Below are 26,319 nucleotides of genomic sequence, written 5' to 3' on the forward strand. Positions count from 1 at the left end.
CTTTTATTGTGGAAGGAGACTGGAGTGTAAACAGCCCAGAGGTGCAGAATTACCCACTGATCGTGATGTTCTACACATCCTTGTGTCCTTCCAGGGGCTTTGTGTATACATGTGTGTGGAGGTTTGTATACCTGCATTACATTTTGTGTATGTGTGTGTGTGTGTGTGTGTGTGCGCGCGCGCATGTGTATTTGACATTTGCCCAATCCTGTGTGTGCGTTTCAAGTAGAGGTGATCACAAATTTGCCAACTTATATTTGGCTTTGACTGGTGTGTGTGTGTGTGTGTGTGTGTGTGTGTCCCAAGTCTCTATCAAAGGCAGATAATGCTTGCTGCTCTCCTATCAGCTGTGGCCTGAAGTCAAGCACTGAGATAATTGAAGTTATTAGCCTGCTGCCCGTTAGCTAGCACAAAGCTTGAGGTGGGTCTCAGCCAGCTTTAACCTTGCAACACACACACACACACACACACACACATGCACACACACACTAGTCTCCTACATCCATCTTTTTTCTTCCTCTGTGTTTGTCAAGGATCATCTCTACTGGAAGGTGTGTGTTAAAGCAGGCCATGGCACAACTGAAGAGTATGTGTGTGTGGTTTATCAAAATTCCTGTAGCCCCAAATTCTGTCCAAATAGTTATAATAAAAACCACTGGTTACACAATTGAAAGAACAATTGTACCTTAGATGATACGTTATTCATTTGAAAACTGTTTGACTGTGTTTAATTTTGTAGTGAAGGCTGACTCAGATCACTAAGAATCATTTTCTTATTAGCAAAAAACATTGTCAAGTATTGTGTGTGTATTCAAAGCCTTATGTGTCTCACATTGAAGGACTGGACCAAGCTACATTTTCTAACGAACATATGTTGTTAATGACTTGGAAATGGCTGTGTGCAGCAGTGGCAATAAGTGTGCTTCTACTTCTAGTGGAGTGTGTAGTTAAGTATAGTTGATCTGAACTTATCTTAGACTTTTATTTTGTTTATTTTAGAATTTTATTCCCTATTTTAGATATCTATTCTTTATTGGATATTAAACTTGCATTGTGTATTTTACTATGCTACTTACTGGGACCTGAGTTTCTGAATTTCGTTCTGCTTTGTGTATCAACATGCAAGTATCAACAATAAACGTGATTCCTTGATATATTATTATGTATTGACAGTACAATATCAATTGTGAAGTGATATTATAATGTATATTAATGTATATGCTTAGACACTGGAATCTCTTGAATAGGGTTACCATTAGGTTTAGATCGAGGTGTAGTTTAATACTGAAAAATGTTTGTTTTTATTAATGTTTGACCAAAACCACAATCGTTCCCTAACCTTAGTTAGTTAGTTAATAATGATTGTGTTGGCTAAACCTAACCATAGACATGACCTTTGTCAACTGTGACAGTTGTGCTCTTTGTATGATTTTGTAAGCCATCACCAAATCTCCTGGTGACTCCACATTTAATCACAGTGGCCTCACAGACTTGACTTGATGACTGACAGACTTGACAGTCCACAGCAGCTCAGTTAGCAAGTCCAGAGGATGGACAGACTGGGTTGAACTTGTGTGGGTATTGACACCCATGTCTCAGTTAGGCAGAAACAAGGAGAAGTAACATTAAACATGCATTAAAATAGAATCTAAAATGAATGTCAGTTTTGATGTTGAAAGCCAAAAAACAAAACACAGTGCTTCTGCATACATTTTCGATGTGTTCAACATTTGGAACATTGTTATGCACTGCTCTCTGTGGATGGGGATTGATACGCTGTTTAACACCAAATATGCAAGAAGTTTGTCTTTTCAGTATATCCCACCTCTTCTTTGTCCAGGTTTGTTAACTTGTCACCCTGATGGCAAAGATGGTGAATTGAATTTTTTAATTACAACTGCAGAATCTCTTCCAGAAACACTGTTCACATTACAGTGAATTATCCACAAAAAGTTATGTCAGTAGCTGTGTTTTCCTCAGACAGTCTCACCTATATATATATATATATATATATATATATATATGTGTGTGTGTGTGTGTGTGTGTGTGTGTGTGTGTGTGTGCATGTGTGTGTGTGTGTGTGTGTGTTTTCTCTCTCTCTCTCTCTCTCTCTCTCTCTCTCTCTCTCTAATCTAACAGAACCTACATCTGGTAGCCTTTCTCTATTTCTGTGTCTGTTTCTTTTCCTGATGACACCAAAGGGAGGTGAGACTGTCTGAGGAAAACACAGCTTTGGCACTAAGCCGTCTCTATCTGTTTAAAACCACTGAGCCATTCCTTGTGAAATCTTTACATGTTAAGCCGATAAGTGCAGCAAAACAATAAACAAAATCATCTCGGTGTTAGCTGGGGATCCCTCCTTTCATCTGACTGGAGATTAGGTTCGTTTGCTTGACTTGCGGTGCCTAAATTATCTAGATTAAAACCACGCCAAAGCAGGCATTACCTAGGAAGAGATTAAGCCATGATGAGGCAGATCGGATACAATAACACTGCCGTCACGTCAGCTTGAGACAGCCCACTGGCTGGCAGACTAACTGTCAGATAGACACCGGTTTAAAAATAATAGCTGCAACAAAGCCTGTGATGTACTGCCAGGGTAATGTTATCCTCTTGAGTATCATTCTTTGTTATAATTCTATACTGGAAGAAAGTTCCAACACTGTGGAGATCATTGGACCCAAAAGGGGACTAAGACTGTAGCGAAAGCACAGAGAGAGACCTTCAAATGTGTTAATGCATCTTGAACAAGGTGTGGAGAGAAAATCAGTGGGGGTTTCTTCGATAAAATATGTAGGCGAACTACATTTGCACAACAACCAAACACTGTGTTGGATGTTGGCTTTTGTATCCTAAAGTAGTTGACGAGGCGTTTGCTCACTGTCTGTTCTTCATTTCATGGTGGAACTAACAGGTATCAAAGGCACTCTGTCATGTGCAATACCAAAATGCCCAAACTCTGCAGTGTATGGATTATTAATGCTGTTGTCTGTTTTGTGTAGCTTTAGGTGGAATTAGGGGCACCTGTAGCTCCTCTACACACTCTAAATGGATTTTACAGTTTTCCATGGAGATATGAGAGAGCTATTGTGTGTATGTGTGTGTCGGGGTGGGGGTCCAAATAACAAACACAGGTACACTCTGAGTGCTGAAAATGAGACTTGAATACAAGTCGTGAATGTTCTAGCTTGGAGCAAATGTCTTCTCCAGCATATCAAAATGAAGATTTTAACTCACCAAAGAAACAACCTCATGAGCTCCTCCAATCTCAAGTTTTATTTTTTTTTTAAACTAAAACTTTCCACTCTCTTCAAAAATGTATTTCCTTACTGAAGAACAACATTCATCTTTTATTACCCCGTCACTTCACAAATGTGTGAATGACTGTGCTGACTAATGAAATGAAATGCCATTTTAAAGCTATCAAGCATAATCATGGGGATATCGCACTTCAGTGCCAGCACTTTAACCCTCCAAGTGTTAAGGAGCAATTTATGTCTTTTGATACCCTCAATAAAAGGAAGGGGAAATCATTTAAAACATGAAAACCTTGATTCAGCGTTAATACAGCTGGACCCTGGCGTCTGCCTGATACTGATTGGCTTCTCTCCCCATCCCTGTCACACGCAGTGACCCTCATTCAGCTTTAATTTCATGTCTCACTGTGTCCCCGGCCAGGAAATTAAAGCCAGCGCTTATGCTGTGGTCACATGTAATGGAGGACATTAGAACAGCTGCAATTACCATGAACTGTCAATGCATAATATGAACTGAATTAGATTACTCACTCACTTCTCTTCTGCCATCCACAGTGAATGTGCGTGTGTGTGTGTGTGTGTGTGTGAAAGAGAGAGAGAGATAGAGAGAGAGAGAGAGATGACCACTTTCCCCTGAGCATGTTTGGCCCCCTGCTTCATTATTGTGAGGCAGCAAACTGGAACAAGGAGAAAACCAAGGCGGTGAAACAGACTCAGTCATACTACACTAAATCCATTTACTATCCACAATTTCATTTCTAAAAGTCCAACAAGACCATTAAAACAGAGAAAAAGGAAACCTACCCACACTAACACACACAGCTGTGGACATGCGTATACACTTGAATTAGCAAACAAAGACCCCATTCTAATTAAAAGCAGCTAGTGTGCATGTGTGTGTGTATGTGTGAATAAACACTTTCTGCCACTTTCTCACAACCAATTAAGCAGCAGCAGTTCAGCCGCTCAGACGGGGCATCGGCTGAGGCTGCAGGCCTGCCTGGGACGACCTGGCAGATCAATGGGTGAGGGAGGACCAGCTTTGTGAGCAGACAGGTGTGTGTGTGTGTGTGTGTGTGTGTGTGTGTGTGTGTGTGTGTTTGGGGGGCGGGGGGGCTGAAACTAAAGTCAAAGAACCTTTCAAAGGCAGATGGAGGAGAGCCAGATGAGCAAGCGAAGGTCAAGGGCTCCTGTGTGAGCGCTCCTACATTATGCATACTACTGCATATTTTATGAATATTTGTTGGATTGCAGAACAACCTTTTAATGCACCTAGCTATGACAGCTATCATGTGTGCGTTCAACATTTTCAGGAAAGCTGTCATGTAAGTGCACAAACACTGACAAATGTGTGCACAAACATGCTTTGTCTCTCTCAGTGACCATCAGTCAGCCAATATCAGGAGACATGCCAGTTTAGTAACAGTTCCCAGAATCACTTGCACTGTTAACATAATTATTATTTTAACTTCTTAATTTCATAGTTTTGCCATCAACCAATAGATATGGCTCATCAAGGTAATTGCTGAGACTCTGGGATTTTGTTGTAATACCTAAAAGTCAAATATAATAATCCCCTCCTTTGCACATAAAAACTGTGTTTACACATTAACATTAGTTGTGTATTACTGCATATGACGTGTCAAAGCTAAAGCAGGAAGAAAAGTTTAGATCCTATTTGTAATGAACTGACTCAAAGTTCAGACAAAGAAGGAGGTAGATAACACATGTTGAAATTAACAATGACAGTAAACTATTAAAGTAAACTGTTTACATCAATAAATCAAGTTTGGCCAGATGATGCTCAGCTGGCTGATCTCCTGTCTGCTTGGCTGCTTCTTAAGAGGGGAGGAGGAAAGAGCAAAGCAAAACAGGCCCAGCATCACACTCTGTAAATGATGGCTGTTCTGTTATTACTTAAAAACATGATGGCCAAAGCTTCAGAAATTAGACCTACATTCTTATAAGGCTAAATTAGTATTTAAACTCCACTTAAGTTTAGGCAACTAAAACTATCATGTCTTAAAGAAACCACTCCTGACTGTTGGTGTAAGGCTGAATGTGAACTGTACATATGAAGTTGTTTGTTAGACCAGTCATCCATCCTGATGCCAGAATCAGACTGCACAATATGTGGGTCATTTGGTCCCATTAGGTGATTTGAGTTATACATTTTATATAGGTGTAGACCAAACAGCACCAGCAACACACATCTATGCACGAAAACATGGTTTTCTGTCAGGTCAGGCCTTTATCAGGATATCATGCAGTCTGATTTCAGCTGATGTTGTAACAATATCATCACGCTACTTCCACATTTACTACTTAGAGAAGGACATCATTACTCATCATGACTCTCTCAAGAGGTTGCCAGGACAGTTTAAAACACTAACAATCTAAAATGAGTAAACAACCACTGCTGTTGTTCTAGGGAGGGCAATCTCATGGATCCTGGGTAAAGAGGTGGTTTCTCAACCTACAGCAAAGAGACAAGTGAGAGTAGAAATCCAGCTGTGACTCTGGTCCACCAGTCCTCCATTCGGTCCTACACAGTTCTCTATATAAAACTGACTTAATACCACTAAAATTAAATAATTAATCACACTCCATGGAACATAACTACACTTCCATGAGTTTGCCTCCCACCCCAGCAGCAGATAATGGACTCTTTAAGTGGAAATAAAGCCTAAGCATGACAGCACTTCTCCTTCCTCTCCAAGCTTGCCACATGACTCATTTTCCCAAAGTGAACATCTCTCTGGCACATTAGAATAACTGATGCACCCAACAAAGCTGTCAACTGTTATTCATTGTTTAATTAAAAGAAATGTATTGTTGCTTTGATTTTACAGGCAGTTCAGCCCCTCCTTAGACCATTTCAAATAGATAAGAGACTAAGGTTGGTGGATGTGTATGTGATGGAGAGGTGGAGGGGGAGGGAATGAAAGGATGGGGAGGATGAGTGGAACCAGAGAGATGTTTCTATTGTCACATTTAGACTTGGAAAGTGTACAAACAGCATGCTGACTTCAGTGGACAAGTGGAAGCCAGCTGCAGAAATTTCTGTGAGGTTCTCTGGCAGTTTCAGAGCAGCTTTCATTAGACACAGTTGTCATCAGCAGAGGTGATATCTCAGTTATCAATATTAAACATTAGAAGGATGATCAATGATTAATTTCTAGAGCACATATTGAAACAGACTTTATAAGAATTTTTACAAGTCAGCATAAAATGAAAAGATCATTAATACAACAATGTCTCAAATGTAAATAAAAAGAATCATAAAATCCATCAGTCATAAATAATTAAAAATGATTTGAAATTTGATCTTTTATAGAATACTCTGTAGGCAAACATTGCTGACATGGGCTGGTGTGTAGTAAATGGTAAATGGACTGTACTTATATAATACTTATATACCAGTCACACACACATTCATACAGTGCTTGCTCTAAGCACAGAGCACTCTAACATCCACACCCATTCACACAACAGTGCAATGTGGGGTTCAGTATCTTGCCCAAGGATACTTCGGCATGGACTGGAGAAGCCGTGGGTTCGAACCACTGACCTTCCGATTAGCAGGCGACCACTCTACCTCCTTTGTGGTGTGAGTATTTCTAAAATTGCTGATCTCCTGGGTTTTTGACACAGAACAGTCTCTAGAGGTAACTCAGAATGGAGCCTAAAACAAAAAACATCCCCGGAGCAGCACTTCTGTGGATGGATGGAAACATTTTGTTGCTAAAAGAGATCAGAGCCAACAGAAATCTGAGGCTGCATTTCCTGTGGATTATTGTCTTCTAATGGCTACTTCCATCATGATACAATCATGTCAATGTGGACCAGAATCTTAAAAGCAGTGTATTGTATCACACCTCATCTCTTTGGATTATAAAGTTTATTCAGAATGGTGCAAAAAAAAAACCAAAAAAACATCCAGTGAGTGGCAGTTTTACAGAAAGAAATATCTTGTTGATGAGAGAAGTCAGAGGAGAATGGACAGTTAATATATACTCAGCGAGTGTGTAACATCACCTGTTGGGGCACTGTCATGTGTGGCTATGATCAACCCACACACACATACATGGAGTACATACATCATCTCTCTGTGTAGATTAGAGGATTAACAGCCCATTTTCCTGGCACAGACATTTGTTTTTAGACACCTTTCACAGCCTAATCCACACATCCAGTCACGATGCAAGCAAGTATTTATACAGGCAATGCCAGGCACTGTGGCATATCTTTTTTTGTTTCAAGTTCACCTAGCTAAATTTAAGCAGTCTAATAAAACAGCCCCTCAATAAATCCTGCTTTTATGAAGCTTATCATGTTGTCAGTGAGGTGATGATGCTGTGGTCTGTGATCTGTGGTCCTATTATGTTCTGAATTGGTTCTAATATTAGAACCTTTCAATATAATGGAGTTCTTATCAAGAACATCACAATCTACAGCGACCTGATCAGAAGCTGAACATCATGTTTGACAAAATTTAGCATCTAACTTTGAAGACTCACAAACACTGAAAATTCATGTTAATAATGCTTTCTCCAAAAGTCAAAAAAGAAAATGGAATCATTATTATACCTTATTTGAATATTAATATACAGGTGCCTGAATTCAGTTTCTACAGCAAATGATAGATTAGGAGGAGGATTAACACTGCTAACATGATGGATCTGCTGTGCTTCAGCTGCTGATAGTGTAGCAGATAGGGCTATGAATCTAAGATACTACTACATGGATGACTGTAGAGAGGATAATAATTCAGAACCTCATCAAAACAGAGAATGATCGTGATTTGTCAGTGAGAAGTTCCTCTTGAATACAAAAATGAATTGCAGCAACAGCAGACTACCTGGGACCGGGAGCAAAACCAAACAAAAAAGACTTTGCTGAAATCTTTTGGGGTTAATCAATGATATCACTGCTGGAAACAGATAAAGTACAAAGCAAGGTTCCTGTCTCACTCACTTCATCCTCAGTCAAAGAGATGCCATACATTCATCATGTTCAATAAGACAAAAATAACAAACCTGAAGAAGGACATACAGCAGTTAGTGAGAGTCATCTCTAAAACACTAGTGGCTATGGTACAAGTAGTACCATACAAAGTAAGGTACAACATTAGCTGCAACAGATTTTGGTATATTTCCATGATTCCAAAACCAATATTTGTAGTCAGCACAAGTAAAACACGCTGTGTATGCTGAGTGTAGGTAAAATGCTATCTGAATTGACGATCCACAGAACCGTCCTACAGACAAAATAAAAAACTAATCATAAGCCTGAGAAAACTGAAACAAAATATTCAGTTCACTTTTAAACACAGACACAGTCGTGACAGGTCTCAGGTCATCAGGCATCAGTGTGTTCCAAAGAACGGAGCCAAAGTAGATAAAACCACCCTCACCAGATCTGGCTCTAATTCTAGGACCAGTAAAACAACCATCATCCACGAAGTCAAATCATTAAGTCCACAAAAGAATATAAGTAAAATATGTAATCTGCATTGCACTGAGGACGGAGGACTTTGGCTGCTGCATTCCGGACAAACTGCAGTCCTCCTAATGTTTGTTTGGGTAATCCAGCAAAGATAACATCACATATCTTTGTCAATCAAAGGTGTCAATTAAGTTTTCTCCTTGGTTAAGTATACAATCTTCATAAATTGTAGCTAAATCATATAAGAAGTTTCTCACCTGCAAGGTAAAACAGAGATCAAGACTAAATATCATTTGTGTCTTGCATTTTTACTGAATCCAGATGTGGGATTTCATTCAAAGTCATTGCCATAAACCTGTACCACTCTCCCGTAAGGGCTCTTTCACACATCTGTCCAAATCTGCCTGTAAACACTGTGATTGATTTAAGTGGGGAAAAAGCATGTAGGTGTAGCTGCACACAGTGGGTAATTTAGCTGGCACTTATTTGATTGAACTGGACTGGCGTCCTGTTTAAGTGCGCTCTCTGTTTACTCAAATATCTGTCAGAGCTAATGTGGTTTTGTGACTCATTCATGCCGTCTACAGCAGATTCAACGAGAACTGATTAAATGCAATAGTCTCTGGGAAAAGGTTACTCTGCAGTTATTAGATGTTTTTGGTGGAAATCAGAACAGATTCTAAATCCCTGTCTAATTTTAACCTTTTTCATTTTGGGCGTAGCTAAGCAACCTGCCATACATTGCCTCTGACCTTCAACTGAACCTAGAAATTTCTTAAATTTTGTCAGCACAAGTGTGTGTGAGTGTGTCTGATGCCGTGTGTGCATATTTGTGTGTGTGTGTGTGTGTGTGTGTGTGTGTGTGTGCGTGCATGCAGGCATGTGTATTTCTCACTTTTACTGCTTTGTCTCCTACCCTCTCTCTGCTGGCTGACAGAACCCTGTATTGCCTCTGCTCCAATTCTTGGTGTAGTGTGTTGTTAATAACAACCTTGCATCTGACAGCACAGGATACACTCACTTTCACACAAACACTCACAGGCATATGCAACACATTCACACACATACACACAGGGTCACCACAGCTGCCAATTGCCATTTTATGCACCATAAACATTTGAGTATTTCATTTATTGTCAGAGCTGAAGAATATACACATACAGTCGTGCAGAACACACATACTCACAACATAACAATACCAACATCCACAGACTGAAAATACACACATACACAAGAGGAATGAATATCTGTGCTAATACATACTGCGACACACAACCTTTCTCACACACACTCTCAGGCATTGAGCAGAGTGTGTCTTAGTCAGCTGTCATCCCTCTGTGCTCTGGATGTAAAAAATCAAAAACCCAGATCTGACAGCAAAACCAACCTATGCATTGCTGTAATATCACTTTCACACAGCACTTAGAGCACACACGAGCACACAATTACAGAACACCCTACATCAGTAGTGTGTTAAATCATTAACGTCCTACACATAAAAGTGTCCCCTATGCATTTAAGTTCAGTTTATTACAGCTTGGGTCTTACTCTGTAAGAAGAATTTTTATCAGGAAAAATTACTTTCTACTCAAGTTAACTGCTGATATATGAAATCATAAGGACATCACAAAAATACATAAGTAAATAAATATGTATGCAGTCATTGAACAAACACATACTTAAAATAGTACCCCACACTGTCCACTATAGATTCACCTCTTCAAACGACATCTTCATTTTGCCTCTCTGCATTACTGACTACAGGAATAACACTACAGATTTCTTCTTTGGTTTTATAAAATTTAATATTTTGGGGTTTTAGACTCTTGGTCAGACAAAATAAGAGATCTGAAGACATCATCTTGGCCTTTGAGAAAGTAAACTAAATTATTATTTAATCTATTAAGAACAATCAACAACAATAATTAATCAATAATTAATCCCAAATGTTAAATAATCATTATCTACATTTTCTTTAATATTTAAAGTGTATTAAGAACAAATGAAAAAGACAGGAATGAAAAAACAGGACTATGATCAAATTTAGAAATAGGAATATGATCAAAATTTAAAGATGTTGTTAGTATTTAGTCAAAAATATTCCCAACTGATCAGCCTTCCACTGCCCCATCCTTGTCCTGCAACATACATTAAAGTTCAAAGATAAGCTTCTTCCAAGGTCTGATCAGTTGGATAAAATTATTAGATTATCATTGTTGACTATTAAAACCAAATGTTACAAAATGAAATAATAAACTCACCACTTAGTGAGACATTCAGACATGTTTGTAACTTATTTGTCAGTGAGTGATAAAGTCTCTATAGGAAGGCGTTTTCTACATTTATTCTCTTCTGAAACCTTGCTTTTATGGCTGACATGAAGGAGGAACCTGCTTCACAAAGGTGTGTGGTCAGGAGGGGCAGTAAAGTCTTCACTGTATGCTGATGGACATGGGGATATTCAGCTGCACAACAGAAATAATAAGAGAGGCTGCTGAACTGAAAACACAGACAGGAGATTTGCTTCAGCAGCCAATACATTGACCTGTCACTGAGAACTGCTGATCTGACACTAAATCTACATACACACAATAATTACACATAGGCTTACAAATCAACACGTTAAAGCAGCCCAATGAGTAACGGCTACATTAAGAACACTCTGTGCATTGTTCACCATGTTATACACAAAAACTAATTTGTGAAGTCAGGTGACCAGGGCAGGTCTGTGCACATATATTTCAAATTACAGGTTTTTCTTATTTCACTCACTGTAGCATTAGAAATACTGATGGTTATTTATCAGTTTTTGGAGACCACTTCTCACACCCTTCCTGGCTCTGGTTAAAAAAAAAAAAACAATGCTGACTGTTGGAAACAGGAAAGGAACAGCAGTCTCTTGTGTTACGGTCCTCTGGTTTTTCGACTTTGTGGCTCTACAACAACGTTACCTGATTCCTTCCTTTAATTCTGTTACATGGACACGGGAGGGCTTTTCACCAGGAGATAAAAATGTGTCCTTGGAGAGTCTCCATATATAAAAGTAACTAAACAGTAATCTAAAAGACATCTCTAATATTGCTGGCATGCAGAATTAAGGCAGGGAACACATTTAAATATTGTATTTCAACTGTACTTCTGTTAGCGGGTGTTATCAGGTGTTCATCTGGGGCTTCTCTGTGTGGAGTTTATATATTCTCCCTGTGTCTGTGTGGGTTCTCTCAGGATACTTTGGCTTCCTCCAACAGTCCAAAGACATGCAGGTTAATTGGTGACTCTGAATTGATCGTAGGTCAATGGTTGTTTGTCTCTATATGTCAGTCTTGTGATAGACTAGTGATCTGTCCAGGGTGTGACCCTGCCCTCTCTCCCAATGTCAGTTGGGATTGACACCAGTCCCCTCACAACCCTTATAAGCAGTATAGATAATGGATGGATGTCATTGGTTTTAACTGTGGTAACATTTACATATGGAAATTTAAAATAAATAAATACTACACAATAAAACAAGGATATAGGATATTACAGTACTGACACAGAATAAAGTGAACCAATAAAATCTCACCTCTAAACAAGCCTGAGCCTGCAACACAAAACACACACGCACATACACAGGAACAGAGAAGATTGAAATGGAGACTATGCTTGAAATGGTTAAATTGAATGGACTATTTATAGGACTGATATTACTCCGTTCCATTCCATCTCATGTACGCTTCTCCCCTCTCTTGTCCTTTCTCTCCATCCTTCCCTCTGTCTCTCCCTCCTCTGTTGATCCTCTCACCATCTATATCGACATAAGAGGGGTCAGCTGTCCTTTCCCATAGCTGTCAACTCTCAGGCTCTTTACAGCAATCTGCCGACCCCCTGCACTCTTTCCTCCATGCTCTCTGTCTTTCTCACTTGCTCTCTCTCTGTCTCTTGCTCAACTGTCAGCTCCACCAAGAATGACTGGAGGTGAGCCGGTGGCTGTGTGGAAAAAAAAGGAAAAGAGGAGGAGAATGAGGTACGGAGGTGAGGAGGATGGAGCTGAAGAAGGAAGAAGTGGATGAGGGCTTCCAAGATTAGCCTATAGGGACAAAGGCTAACTAAAAACCTACAATACTAGACTGAGAGGAGTGAAATTACAGGATTGATAGCAGGGGAAACAGAGGAATGAGAAAGAGTTTGTGGAAGACAGAAAGAAAGCAAAGGTTGGAAATCATTTTGTTTTCAGTCTCCTCTCCTTGGTTATTTTTAGAGGTCTTACGGTTCAGTGACTTTCTCTGTCTCTAAGGATTTAAGGTCAGAATGTCATGTCAGAAGGGAACTGTCCTTGTACCAACCTGTCTCTGTAGCACACTATTGACTTGACCAAAGGTTGTGATTGGCAGGTACAGAGACCAGCCATTTAGAGTACTGAAATATATCATTTACATGCCCTGGAGAGTGAAGACATCCATAGATGCACTGTGACACACATGAAGCCACCAGTCAGCTTCTGTTTGCCTGTCAGGATCCTCCTGTTGAGGAGCTTCACATAAGCACATCAAAAGTACAGTTTCACTATGAACCCACAAGTTGCACTCTAGTTTGACGACATGGACGTGATTGCTGATTTCACACCAACACTGCCAACAGTGTTAATGTACAGCCAAGCTGAAAGCACCACAACAGAGAACATAAAGGAGAAACAGAGTGTGAAAAAAGTGGTTCAATAAACAATTGTCATTGCAACAACACATCTGATCCACAGTGTCGCTGTCCATGGTCCTGGAGAGGCTGATACATTCATTGTAAAATGTAATTTTTGTGTTTTTACTTCATGATATGACTTATGAAGTCAACTATTTATAGAATTTGTAACGATGAGTACATTATGAAAATGTGTAGTCTAGTGCCTTTGAATATTAAACATCTTATTGGATGGCAGTAACTTAAACAGGCTCAAGGACCCACAACTGCATATGTCTTCCATCTCCTGTTAAACATGATTCTCCCTGTCAAAATCTATAGGACCATTCTTCAAATTCAGCTGAAGACAATATAATGCTGAAGTTTCTGAATAGTTGACATTTTGGAGATACACGCTTTTCAGTCCCCCAGCACCCGCCCCTCGTTCTCTCTCTATTTCTAGGGTAGTAGTGTCAGTCTGCCTGGCTCACCCTAAGCCCTATGCCTGGCTCTCTCTCTCTCTCCTTCATCCTAGATCCCACACACCCCCTCTCCTCCTCCTCTCCTCATCGCTGCCTGGTGCCAACCCCTTTTCACCAGCTAATACCACTTCACCCTTTTTACCCTCCTCCTCCTCCCACTTGCATTCAGTTGCGCTATCTTCCCACAGCAGGCCTGTCAAACACCCCGCCACTGAGTGAGGCAAATCAGCCTGAAAAGGGTGGGGTGGTGGTGGGGGGTTGAGGGTGAGCGTGATGAGAAAGAAAGAGACAGCAATGGATGGAAAAAGGAACAGAGGGAGGACATAGACAAGGTGGAGAATTCAAAGGAATAGGGGATGAGACCAAAGGCTTGATGAATGAATGAATAGATAGGGAGGTCGAGAGTGAGTAAATAGGCAGAGCTGAAACCAAGAGGGGATGCAGAGGACAGAGTAAGATGTGACAAATGATCAGAATTCATATATCATTCATCAAAAAGGATTGGTTCCTTCCCTCCACCTTCATCCTCTGGCTGGCCTGGTTTAGGTGAATATAAGGTGTCTATTGTATGTGTGAGTCCCTGTCTGAACCACCAAAGCAGTTTATTTCTATGCATCATCTACAATATGTGACCTGCTTTGGGTGGCACAGAGGTGTGATACATTTAACACTATTTCAGTCGTGAAAAAGAGAAGTGGAACATGGCTGAGAACAAAGAAATAGTGTGTGACTTTTAGTACAATGGGTTGCTCAAATCGTGCACTCAGAATGGTTTATAGTCCTGGTCTAAGTGGCTCTGAGGTGCAAAAGATTATACAACCTCTTTACTCTTGCTCTGCTACTGTGGCTATTAACCAGTCTGCAGAAGGGAGTTCACTTGGCTGGTCTAAAAAATGAAACATGGGCTGATGACACTTCAACCAGACCGGCAATCCCTACAGTCATGTCCCACCCTGGTCTGTTCTTTTTGCCATAGAAAAACCAAATGATACACTCTGTAGCTCTGTTTACAGGAACATTTGTTAGTCATTACTTTTTGTTAGCTCTCAAATTTGTAACCACTCATAATACTGTATTACATACTCACGTGTGTCCTATTCCTGTATTATATAGTAATAACATGAAGTTTATAGTGTGTGATAATGTCAACAAGTCCTCTAACCTAAACCACACATGACGGTTATTCTATCCTCAGATATGACCCACAGATGTGCCAGAGCTTTGCCATCATGGTAATAATAATAAACATGTGGTTAATGTTGTGGAATGCTCTATTTTTGGTTAAATATAGAGAAAAGATTGTTTTTGGCTAAAATTGCATGTGAAAAAAACAACAATAACCATCGGGTTTAAAGAGGAACCGAACGCAAGTCTCCTGTCTGAAGGTTCTGTCTTTGGTTGATCCAACCATCCACCCCAACCTACTCCTAGGAGTGACTTTTTGCTCTTTATACTACGACATCTACTTCATAGATGTCATAATTACTACGGCCACTAGATGTCGCTTCACAAGAATACACAACTGTGGGTCATAATGAACTGCTGAACAAACGACACATGCGATCGTTTTTGACAGCAGGCCAGTCTCTCTGCTGATCTGGCATTCTTGTCTGTCAACAGAATGTTTTATCAAGTGTAAAAAGCTCCTGTATTTCCTTTTGCTGCATTGTATGACTATCACATAGGCAGTAAAGAAAAAATATAAGTGAACTAAGAGTCACATCTTAGGTTTTTATAGTAGTAAAATGGTTGTCAGATGTCCATGACATGCTTACACGGTAGCTTCTTTTATACTTGTTTGTGGCACATTTATGATTGTTTTCATCTCCGCTTGAAACCTCGGTCCTGACAGCAGATGAATCAACCAGTCAGCTTGATTGATGTGTAACATGCATTGTTTAGATTTGGGAGATGGGCCTCTAGAAGCTATGGTTACTCATAACACCCTTCTCTGTGCAAGTGTGTGGAGATGTTTATGTGTATCAGAGAAGGATAATTCCACTGTTACAGGGACGCTGCAGGGGAAAAGTATATCTTTGAGCACTGGGGCTAAAAAATATCACAAGATATTTAGATACTGAAAGGAGCTCCGGAAAAAAAAGGCATCACTACTCCATGTAGCAAGCAAAGCAAAAACATTTAGCAGCAACTTTTACATAGACAAAAAAATCACTGGTGGCCAAGAGAGCATTAATGGACAGGCCCCTCAAAAAAGGCAGCTGAAGTTATTATTACTCTTTGTATAGAGAATTTTTATATCAATCAGATATTTATAAATCTTTCTCAGTGTATAGAGAGGTTATTTATCAAGAAAGAATCCTGCGTCATGGGCTACACAACTCAAGAAAAGAACTTTGATTAAATGAATCATCTTGACGCAACATGTTGTTCCATGATGTAGATGGGGAGAGGAATGACGTGATAAAAATGAATATACAAAACAACAAACTAACAAAATGATGCTCCACTGTAATACCAATTGTGTTCTCTGTGAATAACAATAACTGACAAATTGATTCAAATATTATATGCAGTAACTATTTAGTATTCTAAACCCTCAAACCTTAATTTTCCATAACAATTGAAATAAACACACACCTCCTTTCTTCTTTCATTTCTTTGCTTCCTAGTGTCAGGCAGCTCTCCCATAATATACCAACAGTGGTTGTTTCTGAGTTCAGCAGTACAGTGGGTGTTAGCTATTGCAGAAATTACACCAGCACCCAGTGACAATTTTTACCTCTAGCTAGCCTGATTCCTACAGCACAGCTTACTCTTAAGGTGGTCTTAAAGTAGCTTGAGGCTAGATTTTTGTGCAGAATCCTTCTTTTTTTTTTTATCAGTCTAAATCACAGAGTTCGACAGAGAGTGTTTCATCTCTCTTAAGGAAGTTCAAACAGCAGGAAGTGATGACTCCAGAGAAAAGTGGACTCTGTTGTATTCCATTCCAGTCTCAAAACCACCATTCAGTCGCTGATAGAAATCTTGTAACGTGGTGTCACTGTCTTGAACAGCTTCAACGTGCCTGAGTGTGGGATTTTCACAATTCAAATGGACACCTTACTCTGCTGCTCGGCATTGTCCCTGTGCTGGAATTTTGCAGGGAAACATCATTAAAAAGTGTGAAATGTTTGTTACTTCTAAGACCGGCTACAAATTAAAGGAAAAACCTGAATCAATGAGTGGAGAAACATAACAAATGTAGATGCTTCCACACAGGTGCACTGCATGGTACAATTAAGCACTTAACATCCAATCATTTCTGTGGTATAAACATGCTGAGCAGGCACAGCTGAATCTGATTTTGTATCAAGAGGCAAGAGGAAAAGATCTAGGTGACTTTAAAAGAGGGTTCATTATTGGAGCACAGGGCAGGAACTTCAGTCACAAAGACTGCTCAACTGGCTGGAGTTTCAACAGTGACTAAAGTGACTTCTGCATTAAGATCTGTAGGAGACACACACACACACTTGCTGACCATGATACTTGTGCATTAGTTGTGATATGTAAGGAGAAGCAGTGCAGCAGCTCTTCCTCAGGCAACTTAAAATGTCAGTGCAGGACATGATCAGACTGTGTCAGTGAAAACACAGCTATTGACAACTGAACAGTTACGGATGTTATAGCAGGGTTGCAGAGCATAAACCCCTGTTACTGTTGTGACTTTTCATTATATGACTGAGACATATAATCATACAGATGAACGATGATGTTTCTATACAATGAAATTGGAACAGAAAATGTGTTTGTAGCAAACATACTTGTGGCCTGGTTACATCTTCTGTAAACATAATGAGGATATGTTGTTAATAGATGTATATAACAGGGTGAAAATATGTTGATACTGGTCATTAAAAAATGCGCACAGACAGAATATTTGTTTTTTGCTAAAATCTTTCAAGTTTGCAGTACAATATCCACTTGTAGTAACTAGTAACATTATTTACTTCCATTTCATTTCACATTTACTTCCTCTCATGTATGCCCTGATGGTAATTTTGATTAAGAATACAGCATATCCCAGGTTACAGAAGATCATGTTTGACTGACAATTTTTAGAGCCTATCACAACCATTTATCCAAAATACTACATTCTGTAAAATTAAGTAAAAGCCCTGCATTCCAAATGTTTCTTTATTAAAGGTACATAATCATTATCAGTAAAATGCACTGTAAGTATCAAAAGTAAAAACAAATTACAAATAAAAAAAGGCCCCTGACCCTGTGTTATTGTATATTATATTACTATATCATTATAAATGATAATAATAGTTTTTTTGTTTTTTAAGTAAACCATTCAGTTTTAAAGCAGTATTAGTGATGCATCAGTGTGTCATTGGTGTTTTGAGTTGTAGCAGGGGTGGAGCTTATTAACTTTAATAAAGTGATGAAGGGTAAATAACTATTGTTTCTATGTCGATACTCTTTTTTTACTTAAATTGCGATTCTTCTGAATCCAGTGACTTGCATAGTTGGCAGCCAACAATAAATACAGCTTCATAGGTGATATCAGATCACATCTACCTTCAGTCTTCAGTCCATACTCTAGTTCTTGTCCTACACGGGACCTTTATAGCACTGTAAAATGTATTAAAGTGCATATAATGTTTTACTTACCAAAATGTTCATGGTTTTTAAAACCCACTCTGGTCCTCCATTCTTATTCATTCACTTTCATTCTAATCAAAAGGCTTTTTGTATATACAGCAGAATTAAAGATTATAGAATTCAATTCTTTTTGAAGATGTACACTAACTATTCCTGCATTATTACAGTCAGCTTCTCTCTATACAAGCTGCCATCCCTTTCTCCTCAGCTTACTGCTCAGTGCTTTTTGTGGAAAATGTCTCTTTCCACTTGCTCAACTTTTTTTTTTCCCCTCTTTTCAGTCCAAATGATTGATTTTCAATCTCTCCAAAACCCTCCCCCTTCTCCTCCCCACCCTCCTCCTCAGGAGTCTCTGTTTGAGAAGAACCTTTCAACATCCGAAGGTGAAATATTTAGAGAGTACAAGTTACAAAGCCCTGCAGTTCTTGCCTCAGGCTACAGCTACAATAAGAGAAACGCATTGGCTATGTGTATAGGGGTGATATTCATTACTGAGAGCATGAGGGCAACAGTTTCTGGCATGCAATAGGTGGGCAAAAGAAAGTCACCAGATGTGTAGTACAGGGTAGTTGAAACTCCTGAGGATGGAGTTTCTGATTTGAAAGAAGGTGAGCGTTCGTCAAGGAAAATTCTGTGATACCTTTAAACAGATGGCAAGAGGAATGGGAGAAAAAAAGGCTGTCAGATATGCTAGAGACATATGATGTATGTGTGTGTGTGTGAGAGAGAGAGAAAGAGAGAGAGAGATGAACTGCACTCTGAAGGATCTACTTGATTATGCTCAATGGGGAGAGCTTTCTCCCTTCAGCCTTATTTATGTCCGCATACTGCAGCCTGGACACACACCTATAAATCTGTTGCTGCCGCAGACCACACACATACACACACACACACACACACACACACTGGTACACTTATCTTTGTAGGGTCCTGTCAATCACATAATGCACTCCCTGGCCCTTTACCCTAACCTTAACCATCACAAATAAATGCCTAATCCTAATCCTTAGCCAAGTCTTCACCCTCAAACAGCCATTTAAACTTCCAGTTGGTCCAGCATGTTGATACCCATGAAGCTGTCACAAGTATACTGAGCTCCTGGTGGGCACACTCACACACACAAACACCTACACACACACAGCATGTATGCAGGGACAATATACCTTATACAAACATTTCAATACACAGCAAAATGTGAGGCATGCTAATGGGAATGTCTGAACCAGATGTCTCTGACCAGGGTGTCAGACTCTTTCTCTGACACATATTCTCACTCTGTCTCACACACACAAGTCATTCAGTCAATTTCTTTCATCTTCACATGTATTTGTACTTATTCAGAAGCCAGAAGACTAACATTGGTTGTAAATACTGTACATCTTGAGTCCATTTCTCATTCTGCTTCAACCTAACCATATAATAAATAATGTGATTCTGAGAAAAAAAAAAAAAAAAAAAGAATCACTCTACAATCTTTCACATGTGCTGGATGTTCAGTGAAGCATTTCACATGCTTTGAGGAGAAAAAGCTATCTTTTAAAAGCTAAAGCTGCTGAATGGGCTGAGAGTCCTTGACAGTGGTCTAATTCAATCCATGTCTCTATCGCTAAGCTCCATATTTTCGTTTTTCTTTTTCTCAGTTTTAATGATTTTGCTTGTTATAAAACTCTTAGGATGCATGTAGTCTAGGCTTAAAGGTTAATTTCAGTACATTCAACCGGGTGTATTTTCTATAAATGTCGTTACTGGCTCTACGAGTCATGTTAACTTTTAGCCACTTCTGTTGGTAAGCCCTCAACCTGGAGTTAGCACTGCTGGTGATGAGCTGGTAGAATCAGCAACATCAGGTTCACAGCATCTTTTAAAGATCTGCAGCACTCATGCAGTCATTTCTGCTCAAGACTCTTCATTTTTAACTCAGTTCCTACTGACCAGCTTTTGTCTGTGCCAGAGCAACCACTCATAATTATTGACCGTGCCCCCAGAGACTGATAGACGAGCATCATCTAGAAATAAATGCACTTTGAAATTAATCTTTTAAAAGGCTTTCATACAGAATAGAACACAGTTGGAATGGAGTTTTGTTTCAGCAACAAACATTTATTTATTTCAGTGTATATTTTATTGCTCATTTATTTAATTCAATTTGTTCATTTATGAAGTGGCTCAATTGTCTCATCAATGTAATGATGACCCATCTAGTCGAAATTTAACCACTGGTCAAATCCAAAATATGTGATCAATGAGCTTCCAAAAGATGTTAGACAACATGACATGCTCATGTAAATTTGTTGTTAATGTAAATGACAAACACAACTATTAATGCAGTATACAGTATACACTTGATCATCTAATATACTTTTACTCATGGAGACAATTCAACATTATGATTATTGACAACAGATATGTTACTGCAGAAGAAGCTTTTCCAGTTCAAATGCCTCAGTCTATCCTGACTGGATAGAGTGAAGCCTGATTGGACATTATTCAGCAAGGACAGACCAAAATTTCAAGCTGTGACACATAAAGCAGATTAATAATTTTTCTATACCATACTTACCATACTGTACAGGAATATAGGTTTTTCTACTAAACTCTTCTTTTCATTCAACAAAAGATCTTAAATATTAAATGTTATTTAAACACAAGCAGTTGATCACAGAGGAAGTCAACACGATTATGAAACTGACACATTTGATATCCACTTTCAGTGCTTGAGACTTGAGTACTCTGACCTGCAGACATATCAAAAAATAATGTCTCAGATAAACCACTATGACAAAAAAAGGGAAGGAAGAGTTGAATTCCTTTAAAAATCTGAGGCACACACGTATCACCAGCCAGTAAAAATACAGAAATTAACTGGGATGCAGCAGTGAAATAAAATTATATATCACAACTTTTAGATTGTAATTCTTTAGGTTAAATTAAGTATAAATAATAGAATTACGTGAATTAGGAATGCTATTAAAAGGAGTCATATGGTCAAAGGATACAGAGACAGACTCAATCAAAAGTCAGCTATTTTGTTCAAGTCAATTATGTTTGATGATGTGAATTATCTAAGGCCTCACTTGGCCTTCATCAGTGACTTGCAAATGCAATAACATTTTATTACATTCTGAAAAATGTGAAACTTGAAATACAACTGCAGTAAATGTTCATATCTGAAATATGATTGTAATGATCATAAGTTAAAGCACATTTAAATGACCTACAATCAAGTAATATGGAATAAAATGTGTGAACACTGAGACTTCCTAAAAGGAAGGGATTAAAATACTGCACACGATATGAATTGTTTTACATGGTGTCAGTGTGGAGGACATCTTGGACACACAATACACACTGTGGTGACACAAATTTATCACCGTACAAGCTCAGACAAAAAGAATAAACTGTGGAGCTTTAGAATAAAGTGTACAGAAATTCTCTGCTAACCCTCAGCATATCAGAGAGCACTCCTGCACCAAAAGTGACTTTCAGTACTTCTCTATAATATACTCTGAGAACATGACTTGTGAAAATGAGCTCAACTAGTATGTTCAGCTGACAATTTACAGCCATATTTGCCAAGCTCCCTTCATCTCTGGAACAGCTCGTACATCCAGCCATTAAGTGTTCCCTACTCTTCCACAGCAGCCGCTTAATTTCAACATTTTTGGGTAATGACACTGACAGTCTCCAAAATGCAGAAAGAGATGATGTCTTTGGGCACATTAATATTTTTCTCAAATCTTCTTAAGCACATCGCAAAGGAATGGAACTGTGTGCTTTGTCATATGCTGGCATCACCGTTGATGTCTGTTTTAACACAATTGCAATTATAATTACAAAATAGAATAAGATCAACTGAAAAACATGTTAACCTTTAACATAAAGCATTACATGTTTTCAGACATTTTCTCTGTGTCCCAGTCCATGTCCACATGGATTTCAAAGAACAAAAACCAACATGGACGCAGTTGTTTTCTCGCCATTCCCCAATCTTTTTTTGGATGTTTCTTAAACAAGAATGCAACTCCTATTGAAAGCACTGGCAAAGCAAACAGCGGCAGGAAATACAGAGAATAAAGCTGCAGAAGAGAATATTTTGGAGAGAGTGTTTGCTGTGATTTGCAGAACACCTGTTTCTGAACAACTCCGGACACTCACTACAAAACCTCTCTGAATGCGTATTAACAGTTCATGGCTCTGTTTAAAGCCCTTGTTCACATGCAAATCCTGCTCTGGCTCAGTTCTGAAAGCTTTCGTCTCTGCGTTGTCTTCGCTGACACACACAACAACACACAGACACACACACATTTCAACACCAATCTCTCTCTCTCTCTTGCTGTCGCTCATCTTTTTCTCCAGTCATCTCTCATTCTTGTGTAGAGGAGGGATTAGGCCTCAGGAGAAAAGACTTATCTGTACTGTCAGTACAGCACACCAGACAATACCAACAAATGTGCACACACACACACACACACACGCAACACAACACTGAAGTACATTCACTTTTAAATCAACAAAGATGCTCACGAAACACCTTATAGGTGCAACAAGCTATAGTAGTGATACAGTTCACCGTGAGCTTGGATAACAACTGTGCTTAAAGGGATTAAGCAGTGTATGAAATACTGTACCACTCCCACCAAAAAGATGCAGAGGCATTTTTAAGAACCCTCCAAATGGTCTGGGTTTTGTATGCATTAGGGGAACTGCCGTCAAAAGGGGAACTTTTTGAATGGCATCAGACTGTGACAGTCAGAAAAGTGCTTGTGATAAATTACAGAAACACGCGAAGGGTAAAATGTCATGTTCTCTCATGAAAATGGATGTTTATGAGAAAAAGATTTAAATGGAAGTGTATTTTCCATTTGTTCTCAGATTAGAAAGCCACAGTTTTCATTTAGCATCTAGCTCTGTTTTTTTTTTTTTTTCTTGCGTTCTTGACATTTTCCATAGGGTGGCAAGGCTATAAATGTTAGAGAATGTCCTCACACACACACACACACATTTATGTATCAACACACACAAATCCTGAAAGCCTGTGTATCTCCCTTTGTAAAATAAGAGAAACTGGGGGATCTAGATGCCAGTGTTTACAGCCTCACATTACGACCACAAAAGAACCTTACATCTGCACACAAACACCGTCACACAACACACACTTGCAAGGACGCACCAGACATGCCCACACTCCTCACACACACTGGCTGGACTTTGTCTTCACTTAAAAAAAAAAAAGAAAAGAAAATTTAAGTTAACTTTATCAGAGCTCTGCCTTCACACGGCAGCAGCTGCAGTAGTGTTTCCCAATGCATTGCTGCTTGCTGCTGCTCCATGCTGTGAAGCCCCTTTGATGTAGAGACACCTTGCCCAAGTGTCACCCACTAAATCCTCATTGTGAGAGTAAATCCCAATAAAAGCCACAGCTATCCTACTGTAGACACTTCCCTGCAGAGCCCATTGCCCTCCAGCTAACATTTCCTGATCCTCCAAGGAAACAACCTCTTGACACACTCATACCCACACACACACACACACATATGCGAAACCGACACACTGACACAGTATTCTGTGGGTGCAGATACTTGTGGAAGTTATTTGTGCATTTGCCACCTACTGGCTCTGTATTTGAAATACAGATTTGAGAAATGCACACAATTCTTTGAAACTGAAAACACATTTTCTTTATGAGAGAAATTTAGCATTTTTATTTTATGTAAAGAAACATATTTTTCTTGCTCAAGACACATAAATCTATACAGTATGATGTATGCATGTATGTATATAATGAATGAACTATGAATCCAAACCAATCTGTGAATAACCAGTAACACTACACTAACAGAAACACTAACTGTAAATGTTAAAATGTAATAAGTCAATGAAACATGTGAAACACCACCCCTCAGACACTGGGACATGGCATCCTGAAAAAATTTTCCCAGTGTTTTAAGTGTGCCTGACTGACACTCCATGGCGTCTGTTGAAGGAAAACAGAGCTGACAAAAGCCACAGAAAGAGAGTGGCTCTCCAAAAATAATTACTGTGAGTGGGAAAGGGGGAAAAAAGAAGGGATGGCAGCAGTTATCATAATCCCTCTTTTAAAGAAGTCATCATCCCTTTTTTTAAGTTCTCTCCTCACCAGTCCTTAACCTCTTCTCTCTGCTGCCCTGAGCATCAGCACTGCATCTCCTCTGGTATACTGTCCAGAGACAATCAGCTTACCCGATCACAGTAACATATGGATGTTACAAATATACTTTTATGTAGTGTGAGTGTAAAGTGAGATGAAGCCCTCAGGAGGAGAGCAGATGGTAAAAGGACAACAAAGTAAGACACCAAACTGTGGGATTGTAACATCAGTGGTGTGAATGTAGATCTGCATCTCATTCACTGTGAAACATCGACATACATCAGGTGAAAAAAAAGACCTTGTGCATGTCAGCAGTCCACGTAGTATGATACACAGTAGGTGACAATAGTTCTAATCAAAATGTAAACTGTAATAAAAGCCTGCAAGAATAGAAAACACATGACAAGAGATGAATGAGCCAGGAATGCTTAAGTTACAAAAAGATTAACAATAATAATGAATACATGAAAAAGATATTTGCACTGTAAGCAAATCTGTGAGTTTAGGCTCAGGTTTGGTAAGCACATGTGCACCATTAAATGTTTTTTCTTCTGTATTTTTATGTGAAAATAAGTTTGATACCCACCTTTAAATCCCTACACTTTTATGAACACAAACACACAAACAAAATCTACACACATGCTCATTTACACAGCATATTCTGCAGCTTCACAGTGAGGAACACAATGTGGCTCCAGCCAACAATTTAAAAGTGATCCTGTGCATCTTCTCAAATATTGCTACTGTATTTCTCCTGTCTACTCTGTTCAGTGTCCACTTGTCTACTGTATAACACATAAACCAGTTCAGTTAGTTAGGAAACAGCTCCCTCAATAGTGAGTGAGTAGAGACAAGCATGCACATACAGTTCAGTACTCACTGTGGTCAGGAGTGTTGCTTTCTCTCAGTCCGCTCAGTCCTGCCTCTGGATCTCTCTCTCTCTCTCCTTTTCTATGTGCTATCTTTCTCTCTGTGTTTTCACTGCGATTGCTGCTCTGGGCACACACACGCCACAGCAAACACACACTCCACTCTGTTATACTGCTCTGCCGAACGAACTGCTCAGAGCGAGAGACTGAGATGGAGAGAGAGAGTGAGAGTGAGAAAGAGAAATAGAGGAGGAGGAGGGGGCATTAGAGAGAGGAGAACGATGGCAAGCTATATGTGCGTGTGTGTGTGTGTGTGTGTGTGTATGTGAGAGGATGCATTTGGTGTGGGTTCAGCTGACAAGCTACGGTAGGGTAAAGCTGGTCCTCACTGCGAGCCAGTGAGTGAGTGGAAACACATGCAAATTCTCTGCACTGTAAATGCCATATGTATAAATGCACATTCATATGTATGCATCCATAAATACAGATGCAGAAACTGAGCTGAATGTTAATGATAGGCGAGCAGTCTCACACACAGACAGACAAATGTCGCTGAACACATCACAATGCAAACAGGAGTTTATGATAGAAACGGAGAGAAATATTAAGAACTGGCCAAAGAAATGAGGCAAAGACCTCTGCTTCTGTGTGACTGTGTGTCTGTGAGATTTAGCACACCATGACTGGAAGTGAACAAGCCTCCCTCACTTCTCTTTTCTCCTTCATCCTTCTTTCCAATCTTCAGAACTTCATCTATCCTTCATCCCAGACATGCCTCATCCTTCTTTTTGCAATTAGTTTTCTTTTCTTTGTCCATGCTTTTTCTTTTTTCCCCATCCTTCCACAACTTTGTATTTATATTCAAAACACGCACA

At 39.3% G+C, this 26,319-nt stretch overlaps 1 long non-coding RNA gene across 1 annotated transcript in view; it reads right to left on the reverse strand.

The window, feature by feature from the left end:
• The window catches only part of LOC108876820 (uncharacterized), a 140,194-nt gene extending 114,450 nt beyond the window's left edge, over positions 1-25,744 (reverse strand). The window contains exon 1 of the long non-coding RNA XR_001960036.2: positions 25,456-25,744. This is a non-coding gene — a long non-coding RNA (uncharacterized LOC108876820). The remainder of the gene's footprint in view (positions 1-25,455) is intronic.
• Between the last annotated feature and the right edge of the window lie 575 nt (positions 25,745-26,319).

The sequence above is a fragment of the Lates calcarifer genome, unplaced genomic scaffold (assembly GCF_001640805.2).
Source record: "Lates calcarifer isolate ASB-BC8 unplaced genomic scaffold, TLL_Latcal_v3 _unitig_5786_quiver_433, whole genome shotgun sequence".
Classification (NCBI taxonomy): Eukaryota; Metazoa; Chordata; class Actinopteri; family Centropomidae; genus Lates; species Lates calcarifer.